Here is an 11,478-nt window from a genome sequence, read left to right as displayed (position 1 = left end):
CAACAGCTCTGTTCATGTACATATGTTAGTGTTGTTGTGTCTGTCCATGAAGCTTGTGCCATTTCATGTCACTTAATTAAAATGATACAGAAATGTCAGATGCAGGAGGTTTTGAACACTTTTCTCATATCACGACTCTAGAGACGTCGAACGTTGTCAGCAGGTTTAATGATATTTAAAGGGAAAAACTGAAAGCAAATGATCAACAATTAATGTATATAAATATGCATACCATTCCATCATTACTGTACAAAACCAAAAAATAAAATAATAGAATGATAAACATATTTCTTGACCAAAATTAGTAGTACAGTGATCCCTTGCTATATCACGGTTTACTTTTCACGGTTTCGTTACTTCACGGATTTGGATTGTGCATTGTGTTCTGCATTCTGATTGGCTAAAAAGTCACTCAGCGAGTAGCTCAAGAATGGGACCCTTTGATGAGCCGTTCATTACAGTTCTCCAACATAATCGATGATGGCATGTCGGTGTATAAGGATCTTTAGCAAAGAAGAAAAAAGAGCGACAACAACTGCCTATCACTATGTTCCTCTCCCGAACAAACACACCTGCAGCTGCACCGCGGGCTTCAAAAGGAAAAAACGCTGCAGAGGATGCAGCGGCTCAGTATGAAGAGCAGTGAAAAAGAAGACCGGAGTCACTACTATCTGTCCCACTGTACTTTTTTATTTTTTTCATAATCATTTTAAATTTTCCTCCGTTTAATCCACTCGGGTCGCGGTGGGCGGGGCTAATCTCCGCAATTTAAAGCCTTCTGTTCTTATCGATGATTGAAATTATTATTTGACAGCACACTACAGAAGTTATTTGTTGAAAAAACGTTTCTAAAGTACTTTTATTTGTTAAAAAAACAATTGATTTAGCCTGTTAAATGGTTTGTTCTTTCTTTTCAATGTATAATAGTGAATTTCATTGTATAATAATTGCAAAAAAAATAAAGGTTTCTACTTCACGGGTTCTATTTGGAACGTAACCCCCGTGATAATCAAGGGATCACTGTAATCTTTTATCTTCTATTCTGTTTTTGCCTTTCGGGGTCACTAGGCTGCTGGAGCCTATCCCGGCCACTTGTAGGCAAAGGCAGGGGACAACCCGTACAGGTCGCCAGTCTGTCACATGGTAGAGTGTCCACAGTCACACATCCATGCACTCTTACATTAACACTTAGGGACAATTTTGACCAATTAATCTATGAAGCATGTTTTTGGACAGTGGGAGGAAGCCAGAGTCCCCACGGGGAGAACATGCAAACTCCACACAGAAAGGTCCCCCATTGATGTTCGTCATTGAGGTCCCCCAGCCTTGAACAGGGGCCTTCTTCCATTGAGGCAAGAGTGCTAACCACAGCACCACCAAGCAGCCGAAATCAGAATTAATAAAATTCCATTTTCACCATGTATCGGGGATGCAACCTCTGACTTGAGAAAATTCTTTAAATGACACAACGCAGTGCGTGCATGCTTGCAGGTCTTTTCTGTTTCTACATGTGCACTTTTTTTTAACAAAGTTCATTCAAATAAATTCGTTGAACAACAATACCTGTTGCAACCGCTAGAGGTCACTAGAAACAGGTCGAAAATAATCAGCCAATTCAGAAGATTTAAAACACATTAATAAAACAGAACTTTAGAAAAGTGTTACAGTGACCCAAATCCTTGTGTGGACTCAAATACAATTCAGAAATCATTTCAATTGTAAAGAAGTTTTCTACAGTTTGTTAGTCGTGTTCAGCAGCTGCAGAAAGAGTCAGAAGCTGAGTTCCTCAGTAGTTTCTCATCTTCAAGAAGTCTAAATCCAGGTGGCGCTCTTGGAGTTCCAGGATAGAAAAGCAGACAGCCCAGTTTTTCTTCATTCTTCTTCAGCTCCTGCTGATGACAGAGACATTGACTTTATTTAAGCTTTTTCTTCTAGAAATGTTTCATTCTGACATGTGAGAGATTCTCTGCAGGTGAGTCCTGAAGAATTCCAGTGTGATTCAAGGCTGTTTGATTCGTTTGTGCTCTAAGTGTTAGACAGTAAAGCACTGGCAGCATTCAAACTAGGAATCCATCAGTTCCACCAAAGTCAAGTTCAACCAGAAGAAAATCCTCATCAAAGACCTGAAGAATGTCAGTCTGAGAGCAGAAGCTGCACGAGTCAAACAAAAGCAGCAGAAAACATCAAAGTCCATCTATGATCTTCATCCTCTTCCTCCTGAGGAAGAGCACATGGATTCTGAGAGTCTTGGTGAATTTTCTAACTTGTGTTGCTCAAACAAAATTCAGATTAAAACTACATTTCTGAGTATTTCTTTATTTAAATTGTTGTGAATTGATAGCAGACAACAAAATGCTGTCTTGAAGCATGAGAGTGGTCTGAGGCTGGAGGATTCTCTGTTTTTGATGGACACTAAACTTTTAGATTTACGTAGGTTATCTTCTTTTTATGAGAGTGTTTTTAAGTCTCTGCACCGTTTGAGTGTTGTGAAATAAATAAAAACCTCTCCCTCTCTGTTTTGGCTCTTAAAGGAGCCTTTGATGTTTGGTTGGAGATTTGGGATGAAACCACCCCTGGACTTCAGTTGACCTTAATTTTGCAGCTCTGTAGTTCTGACCCTGGATCAGCTGTCTTCACTGTGCAGACAGGAGGACGTTGTATATTAACCGAGTGAAGGCTTTGAACAGGACTAAGTTGCAGAACCGCCTTTCCAGTGCATGGACTGAAAAACTGAGTGGAGGGGAGGATGGACCGCATTGGAGAGTTCTTTAAAAAGCTCCTAAACTGAAGAGAACTGGTGACCTCCAATGGAGGATCTGACATGGGGCTGTTATTTGGAACTGCTTTATCTTTGTTCTCAACCACTGTTTCTGACCGCTGCCCTTTTTGTGACCTAAGGGAGACACTTTCTCATGATTTGTAGCCATTCAGGCCTCTTCACTCTTTATATGTTTGTGTTTGCTGTTTTACTGACAGTTTTTCTATTTGATGTTTTATTTATGGGTCAGGGTTCAAGAAGGTGGACAAAGAGAATAGACAACTGCTTCATTTCATTGTTGGAGAAGCCAAACTTGCAGTTCATGTCAGCAGGAAGCATAAATTTGTGGATCAACCTTTTACTGATTCAGTCTCAGTGAGTCACTTTCTGAGTTTAAACAAACTGAACTATTGCAAAAAAATAATCCATTAAATCAACCAAAAAATCCCCTCAGATTACCTATGTTGGCATAATCTGGATTATTTTCTGGGTCTTCAAGGCCTCTGAGTGACTCATAAAGAGCAAAATCACCTTCAAATACAAACCAGAAGAAAAAGAAATTAGAAATTTCATACAAACTTTTAAAACATGTTGTTTTGAAGTAAGATTTCAAGCTGACCATGGAGCAGAGAGGCATATGTGTTGTGTTGAACATCAATCTCATCTGGAACATAATTCTGATTTTGTTCATCAGACCTGCTGGAAGAAAGAAATAGAAAGATTAGAATGATTGAAAACATCATCTCCAAGAAAATCATCTGTCACACTTTAAACATAGAAACACAGAGCTGCACAAACCTGATGATGTCTGAATCTGGAAAAGATGAAAATCTGTTATGGATTAACATGAGATTATTATGAATATTATCTAATAATAATAATATTTCTCACCTCTTGATCTTTTGTAGAGAAACCACATCATGAATAGAAAAATGACCAAAACTACAGAAGTTAGAGCAACAACCAAGACAGGAAATGAGGAGCTGTCACGTCTGGATGTAGCTGTAAAAAACATGTTTTATTCAAATATATGTAAATATTATCACCTAAAGGATTTACAATGAATCAATAGAGATTTGCTGACATGTTACTGCCAACCAGCTCTGTGGTGATTCTTTTCCTGAGGATTGACACTTGTAGAAGCCTTCATGAGACTTTGACACTGCAGGGATGATCATCTCCACTCTGCTCTCACTTTGGATGATTGTGTCATTTTGATAGAAAAACACTTTAGAAAGAAGATTTTCTGTCCTCAACTTGCAGCCAAGAGTAACAGAATGTCCCTCAGTCACAGGATGGACAGGACTCAGCAGGAGAAGCTCATCATCATCTGGAAACATCAACATTCATCTTCATCACATATGATCCCAACATGTTTGACGTCTGCTTCATTCTGCTTTGACATCCAGTTGATCATCTAAATCCATCTTCAACTTCTGCATGTGTTTCAAATCAATCCAATGATGAAAGTCAAGCTAAAAATAGGAATCCAAACATGTTTCCACTCACAGTGTCCAGTGATGTTGACTGCGTTGCTGAATGCTGATCCAGACTCACACCAGTACACTGCATTACTGGACTGGATCTTCTGAACATGACATGTTGATCCATTCATTGTTCCCCAGTCAGAACAGAATGACAGGAAGTCAGGAAGCAGAAACCTGCTGACTCTCCACTCAGCAGAGTTTCCCTCACAGCTCAGTGAGACAGAGTCAGAGGTGAAGTGTTGGACTCTGTCAGGACTCACTGAGAGAGACGCTGATGGATGAAGATCTGAAAACAAACAGGATGAAGATCAGCACACTTTAGCTTCATTTGGAGAGCAAAGAGACACAAAAACAAATGTGTTTCAATGGATTTTCATTCAATGGCTTGGAGTTAGAATGGCTCTATGCAAATGAAAAAGAAACATTTGTTTCCAACATTTTGAATGACAGTTGACTGTTAGCAATAAGTGGAAAAAAGCAAACTAAAGAGCAGAATCTGACAGCATTAGAAATGTGAAGAGAAATCATTCAGTGTTGACAGAAATGAAACAACAATCAGAAGTCTGACCTCCAGACCAGACAAAGTGAGGCTGACTGTAAAGAGTGTAGAAGTGTGGCTCTCCTCTTCCAGCTCTGCACACATATCCTGCTGTGTGTGTCTGTCCATGAATGATGTAGGAGTTGTCTGCAGTCCCATTGGAGCTAGCAGGCAGCAGCTCATAGCTGTAAGAGCCAGACTTGTGTGATAGATCAGGAACAGCTTTATACCAGTAGAAGCTCCATCCTGCAGACACATGTTCAACCTCACAGCTCAGAGTCACTGAGGCTCCAGGACTCAACCACCATGGAGACACTCTCAGGACAGGTTCTGGGGGAGAAATAGTGTTGTTTTTAGTGACTTTGTTGTGTTTCTGACCAAACTCTTTCATGTGACACCTTTGGTTCTGATAGAAGAAGCTCCACAGGTTGACAGAACTCTGATAACTCTGCTGTCAGACAGAAATGAAGCAGGAGATTTTTCACTTTCTTCATGATTGTTTTGACCTCTCTGCTGCTCTGCTGTGACTTCTGCTGCTCTATGACAGAGCCTCTATGACAAACTACACTATTGGAAGAAATGATCAGCAGCTTCTCTTCAACAGAGATCATTTATTGTCAATGTTTCACTTTTACAGATGATGGACCAACTCTGTCAGCGTGCAACACTTTGATTTTTGCAGGAACTGCAACAGAAACAGAGCAATGCTCTTTAGCTGAAATGGACTCAGTATTTTCAATTCTGTCTATTCCACAGTTATGTTGGTTTTTCATCACAAATTGTTCCAGTCACTAAGTTGCTATGGTTACCAGTACCCCTCCCTGCTGTGTATTTTAAAATCTGTCAATCAAAACCATAAGAAATGAAACATTAGTTTAATCGTTAAGGATGAGAACAATTGTTGTTGATTTCTAAATAATTTTACAGCTGTTTTCAAATCAAGCACACAGTGTCACACCAACATCCTTTTGTTTGTTTTATGTGTTTACATTTACAGCAGGGCTCATTTTGGCCTTTTTAGAAGACAAAGTTGTTCCAGTGACTTTCTAGTTAAAAGGGAAGAAAAAGTAGCTTAAAAAATAAGAGTGAAGAGTTTTAGAACCAAAACTTAACAGTTTTATAGATATTGTTCAAAATAATAAACTTTAAACATTTTATATTTTCATATTAAAACCTTTTTAAACTCACCAATGGTGACTGGATCACTGAACTCTGTGTGATAAACTGGTTCTCCTCTTCCTCCTCTGCATCTGTAGACTCCTCCCTGTGAAACTCTGATTTGTCCATTTGAGAGGAAATCAGCATCTTGTGTTCTCAGCAGTTTTGAGGGTTTCTCTCCTCTGAACCAGAAGAAACTCCAACCAGATGATGAAGGCTTCACTGAACAGCTCAGGGTCACTCTGCCCCCTACTGGAGACTTTGTGATCTTCAGTTCAGCCTTTGGTTTGTGTGCTGTGGAGTTCAAACAATAGATGTATTAATATGTCTAAACAGAGACCAACATCTAACACAGTTGTTGTTGCTGCTGTCAGTGTGGCTCTGGCTCTGTCTGCAATGTTTGACAAACACATTTACACTTAATAATTATGACAATAATGTTGCATCAGTTATATCCATAAGCAGAGTTTATACATTTAGGAATGATTATGTAAAAACATCCATTTTGAATAGATGTTTTAGTTTCTTCAACATGAATAAATTCCTAAATATAAATTCTCTCATAAAATGAGTCATGTCTAAAAAACACTAAGAAATTACCTGATACACGTATAGAGACTCTGTTGCTGCACTTTTTATAATCTGAACCCTTCCTGAGACCACAGCACTGATAAACACCACTGTGACTTTCAATCAGAAAATTTATTTTAAAATCTTGTTGTGTGACGTCAGAATAAGGTGTCCAATCACTTTTCTTCAATGTGTATTTCCAGTCATCTGTTCTTCCTTCCTTCATGTCACATTTGAAGGTTAAAGATTCTCCAGTAAAAATAGTTGACCATTTGGGTTCAAAGGTCATCTGCAGAGGTTTGATTGTTCAGGCTGGTGTTCCTGTTCCAATAATCAATCCCAGTTCATGACAAGTGTCTGCAAAGGATTCAGCTTTGGTTTCAGAAAACTACTTTGATTGTTTTAGAAGAAAATCTTTACTTTGCTTTACCTAAAATTGCATGTTTTTGTCTTGTAATGATTTTCAAATATCATTTAATTATAATTAAAACCATTAAATGTATTTAGATTGTTTTATGCAAATGAAATGTATTAAATCAGCTTCTTCCTTCTCAGTCGTGGACGTTGTGTCATGACCTGTCAGCTACTCCCTCCTCCCCCCTCCTTCCTGTGTTTGACGCGACCAGCTGGATCCACTTACCTCATCATCACCTGCCTTCATAAACTCCTCCAGGATCATCAGCCGGTGCCAGTTCGTTGTTCCTCCTATGGTGCATAGTCTGGTCAGCTCACGTTTTGTCTCAAGTCTCGTTGTCCTTAGCTCATGATATTTCTCGCTCTGCCTCAGGACGTAAACCTTCTGGATCCTCACCTGGTCGCAGTCCTCCAACGCAGCAGTCACGCCGCATCAAGAAACCTCCAGCCAGCCGCCTCTCCTCGTCTGGGTTCAAGCTTCGCCTACGCCGTCACAAGTAGCCTCCAGCCAGCGCTTCGCCTCGCCTTGGTTCAAGCCTCGCTCCCGCCGCTGTACACCCCCCCCCCCCCCCCCCCCTCGAGGAGATTCCAGTTCAAGATTCCTCCAGCCAGCTCTCGCTCTCTTCTCCTGGAAGGAAACTCTGACAAGTCCTGGTTCTGATTAAAACCACTGAAATCTTTCCGTTGTGTCAAGCCTTTTTCCGGGTTCCAGCATCTGGGTCATTTTTGAACTCTCGTTCGAATCATGACAGAACGAACTGGCCAAACGCCTGACCCAGCTGACCCGGAAGGACTTCGTCACGCCATTGCCTTCCAAGGTAACCTGTTGAATCGCCAAGCTGACGCTTTGACGCAGATGTCTTCTGCCCAGCAGGAACTATTTCGCCGTCTCAACGGCATAACGCAATCTCTAATGGAATTGACAGGTCAAACTACTAACCTCGCCACCGGAGCCACCTCCACTGTTTCCGGCAACAGTACCATTTCCGCTTCCCAGGTTACCCCGGAAAACGTTCGTCTGCAGCCGGAACCCTTTTTCGGGGATGTTTCTGCCTGTGGAGGGTTCCTACTACAATGTGACCTGATTTTTCAACAAGCCCCCAGGTATTATCAAGCCGACCACGCTCGCATTTCTCTCATAGTAAATTCTCTCCGCAGTAAGGCGCTGCAATGGGCTCAAGCCTTCCTAGCCACTCATCCCATCACGCATCTTCCATTCGAACGCTTCCTGGGAGAATTCCGCCTCGTCTTCGACCAACCCCGAAAGCAGGAAGAAGCCACCCGGCGGTTGCTGCGTCTCAAACAAGGCAACCGCCCGGTAAGCGAACACCTCATAGACTTTCGAATTTTTGCTGTCGAGGCCGGATGGCCGGATCCCGCGCTCAAGGGAATTTTTTACCAGTCTTTGAATGAGCACATTAAAGATCATCTTTGCACCCAGCCAGAAGCGGACACTTTTGAAGAACTCGTCACGGCCGCCCTAAGGTCGGACCTCCGCGTCCGGGAACGCCAAACTGAACAGAAAAGTAAGCCCCCGTCGTCACTGGTCAATCCTGTTCACCACTTACCCCTTGTTGCTCCAGCTAACCCAGCTTCGCCTTCGGTTAAACTAGAAGAACCCATGCAAATTGGTCACTCCAAGCTCTCCTTAGAAGAGAGAGAGAAACGTTGGGATGAGGGATTATGTTTTTACTGCGGGCAGGCGGGTCATCAGGTCTCACAGTGCGCTGTTCGTTTAAACCCCCTAACCCCCCGTTAAATGACAGGCCACGGGGGGTTAATTCGGAAACTTCTCCTGTTCCCAAGTTTCTGTATGTTCCTGTCAAAATCTGCAATCAGAGCAAAATTTTGGAATCTAAAGCACTTATAGACTCAGGGGCCGAACATAGTTTAATGGATCAAAGTCTCGTTCAGGAACTCTCTCTCCCTGTCGAAGTCCTCGATAACGCTGTTAATGCAGCAGGGCTGGGGGGTAAACAACTGTCACGCATCACCAAACGCACTGGTCCGGTTCTCGTTTTCACCTCCGGTAACCATCGGGAGTACCATCAATTCTTCATCACCCAATGTCCGCAGACACCCTTAATTCTCGGGTTTTCTTGGCTTCAAAAGCACAACCCCTGTTTAGATTGGGGGTCCTCCCTCGTTACCAACTGGAGCACCTTCAGTATGGCTAATTGCCTGCAGTCGGCCGTACCCCTCACCAAGTCACTTGATCCAGGGTCTAGTAAAGAAATCGATCTTTCGAACATACCTACCTGTTACCATGACCTTCGTGCCGTTTTCTGCAAATCCAGAGCTAGTGCCTTACCTCCACATCGTCCTTACGACTGCGCCATCGAATTGCTTAATGGAGCTCCTCTCCCTAAGAGCAAACTGTACAATCTTTCTGGTCCGGAGAAGAGCTCCATGGAGGCTTATATTCAGGAGGCACTATCCCTTGGTCACATACGTCCTTCTTCTTCACTGGTCGCGGCTGGTTTCTTTTTTGTGGAGAAGGATAGGACGTTGCGTCCATGTATTGACTTTAGAGAATTGAACCAGATCACAGTTAAAGATAAGTATTCACTACCGTTACTTGAGTCAGTTTTCAATTCTGTTCAGCAAGCTAAGTTTTTCACTAAGCTTGATCTCAGGAACGCTTATCACCTGGTACGCATGCGCGAAGGTGATGAGTGGAAAACGGCTTTCAACACCCCGTTGGGCCACTTTGAATATCTCGTTATGCCGTTTGGTCTCACCAACGCTCCTGCGGTGTTTCAGCGTTTGGTGAATGACGTTCTCAGGGATTTTCTAAACCGATTTGTATTCGTGTATCTCGCCGATATTCTGGTCTTTTCCGCCGATGAGACCCAACACGAACATCACGTCCGTCTGGTCCTAGAACGTCTTCTTGCCAATCAGTTATTCGTCAAAGCCGAGAAGTGTGCTTTTCATGTTTCCTCCGTTCCCTTCCTGGGTTATATCATTGAGGCGGGTAATATTCGCCCCGACCCCGCCAAAATCGAGGCCGTCGTACAGTGGGAGACGCCTCAATCCCGTAAAAGCTTCAACAGTTCCTTGGGTTCTCCAATTTCTACCGTCGTTTCATTCGGGACTATAGTACCATCGCTGCTCCCCTCACACGGCTTACTTCCACCAACCGCCCCTTCGTCTGGAACTCTGCCGCTGATGCCGCTTTCAAACGGCTCAAAACCCTGTTTGTATCTGCTCCCATCCTCATTCAACCCGATGTGACCAAACAATTTATCGTGGAAGTTGACGCCTCAGACTCTGGAGTGGGTGCAGTGTTATCCCAGCGCGAGGACGGTTCTGGGAAGCTCAAACCATGCGCCTTTTTTTCACGCAAGTTGAGCCCAACCGAATAAAACTACGATGTGGGCAATCGTGAATTGTTGGCTATCAAACTCGCGTTGGAGGAATGGCGCCACTGGCTGGAGGGGGCGGAACAACAATTTATCATCTGGACCGATCACAAAAACTTGGCTTACCTACGCAGTGCTAGAAGACTCAACTCACGCCAGGCTAGATGGTGTCTATTTTTTGACCGCTTCAACTTCGTCATCTCCTATCGACCAGGCAGTCGTAACGTCAAGCCGGATGCCTTATCCCGGATTCACTCCATCACAGAAGACCGCACTGACTCGACCATATTACCTACGTCATGTTTCATTGGAAATCTCACTTGGGAGATCGAGTCCAAGGTGCAGCAGGCCCAGAACACGATCCCCGCCAGGGTTGCCTGTCCTCAGGGCTCTCTCTACGTTCCTGACTCCCTCAGATCCGATGTCCTCGCCTGGGGTCATACCTCCCGTATCGCCTGCCATGGCGGGGTTTATCGCACTATTCGGCTCATCAAGCGTCGCTTTTTCTGGCCCTCCCTAGAACGCGACGTTAAAGAATACATTGCGGCCTGCACCACATGTGCCCGCTCCAAGACCTCCAACAGGCCTCCCTCTGGTCTCCTGCAACCCCTGCCTGTTCCGAGCCGCCCCTGGTCCCACATTGCGGTGGACTTTGTCACAGGGCTACCACCTTCTCAAGGTCACTCAGTCATACTCACGGTCATTGATCGTTTCTCCAAGGCCGCCCAATTCATCCCTCTCCCTCAGTTACCCTCCGCTTCCGAGACCGCTGACGTCCTCGTCAATAATGTTTTCAGGCATCATGGTATACCTTGTGACATTGTCTCTGATCGTGGTCCCCAGTTCACGTCCCAGGTCTGGAAGGCCTTTTGCTCTGCCCTGGGGGCCACGGTCAGTCTGACCTCCGGTTACCACCCTCAGGCTAACGGTCAAGCAGAGCGGGCCAATCAAGAGCTGGAGGCCGCCCTCAGGTGCCTGGCATCCCAGAACCAGTCTGACTGGTCCAAGTATCTGGTTTGGGCAGAATATGCCCACAACAACCACTCCTCCACTGCCACGGGCATGTCCCCTTTTGAGGCCTCTCTGGGTTACTCACCCCCACTTTTTCCTTCTCAGGAATTGGATCTGGCGGTGCCCTCGGTCCAGCTCCACCTTCAACGTTGTCGGGACGTCTGGCTTCAGACCAGG

General features: G+C 44.0%; 1 long non-coding RNA gene across 1 annotated transcript; it reads right to left on the bottom strand.

Annotated features, from left to right (window-relative positions):
* Positions 1 to 3,780: 3,780 nt before the first annotated feature.
* LOC144987393 (uncharacterized) lies at positions 3,781 to 5,432 on the bottom strand. Its single transcript, XR_013651274.1, has 3 exons — positions 4,814 to 5,432; positions 4,268 to 4,531; positions 3,781 to 4,088 (listed from the first exon to the last, which is right to left on the bottom strand). It is a non-coding gene; the product is annotated as an uncharacterized LOC144987393 (long non-coding RNA).
* Positions 5,433 to 11,478: the final 6,046 nt, after the last annotated feature.

Source organism: Oryzias latipes, chromosome 18 (assembly GCF_053564925.1).
Source record: "Oryzias latipes strain Hd-rR chromosome 18, Olatipes_Hd-rR_3.1".
NCBI classification, from domain to species: domain Eukaryota; kingdom Metazoa; phylum Chordata; class Actinopteri; order Beloniformes; family Adrianichthyidae; genus Oryzias; species Oryzias latipes.
Note: the sequence above shows the minus strand (reverse complement) of the source record. Positions and strands in the feature narration are given on the sequence as shown.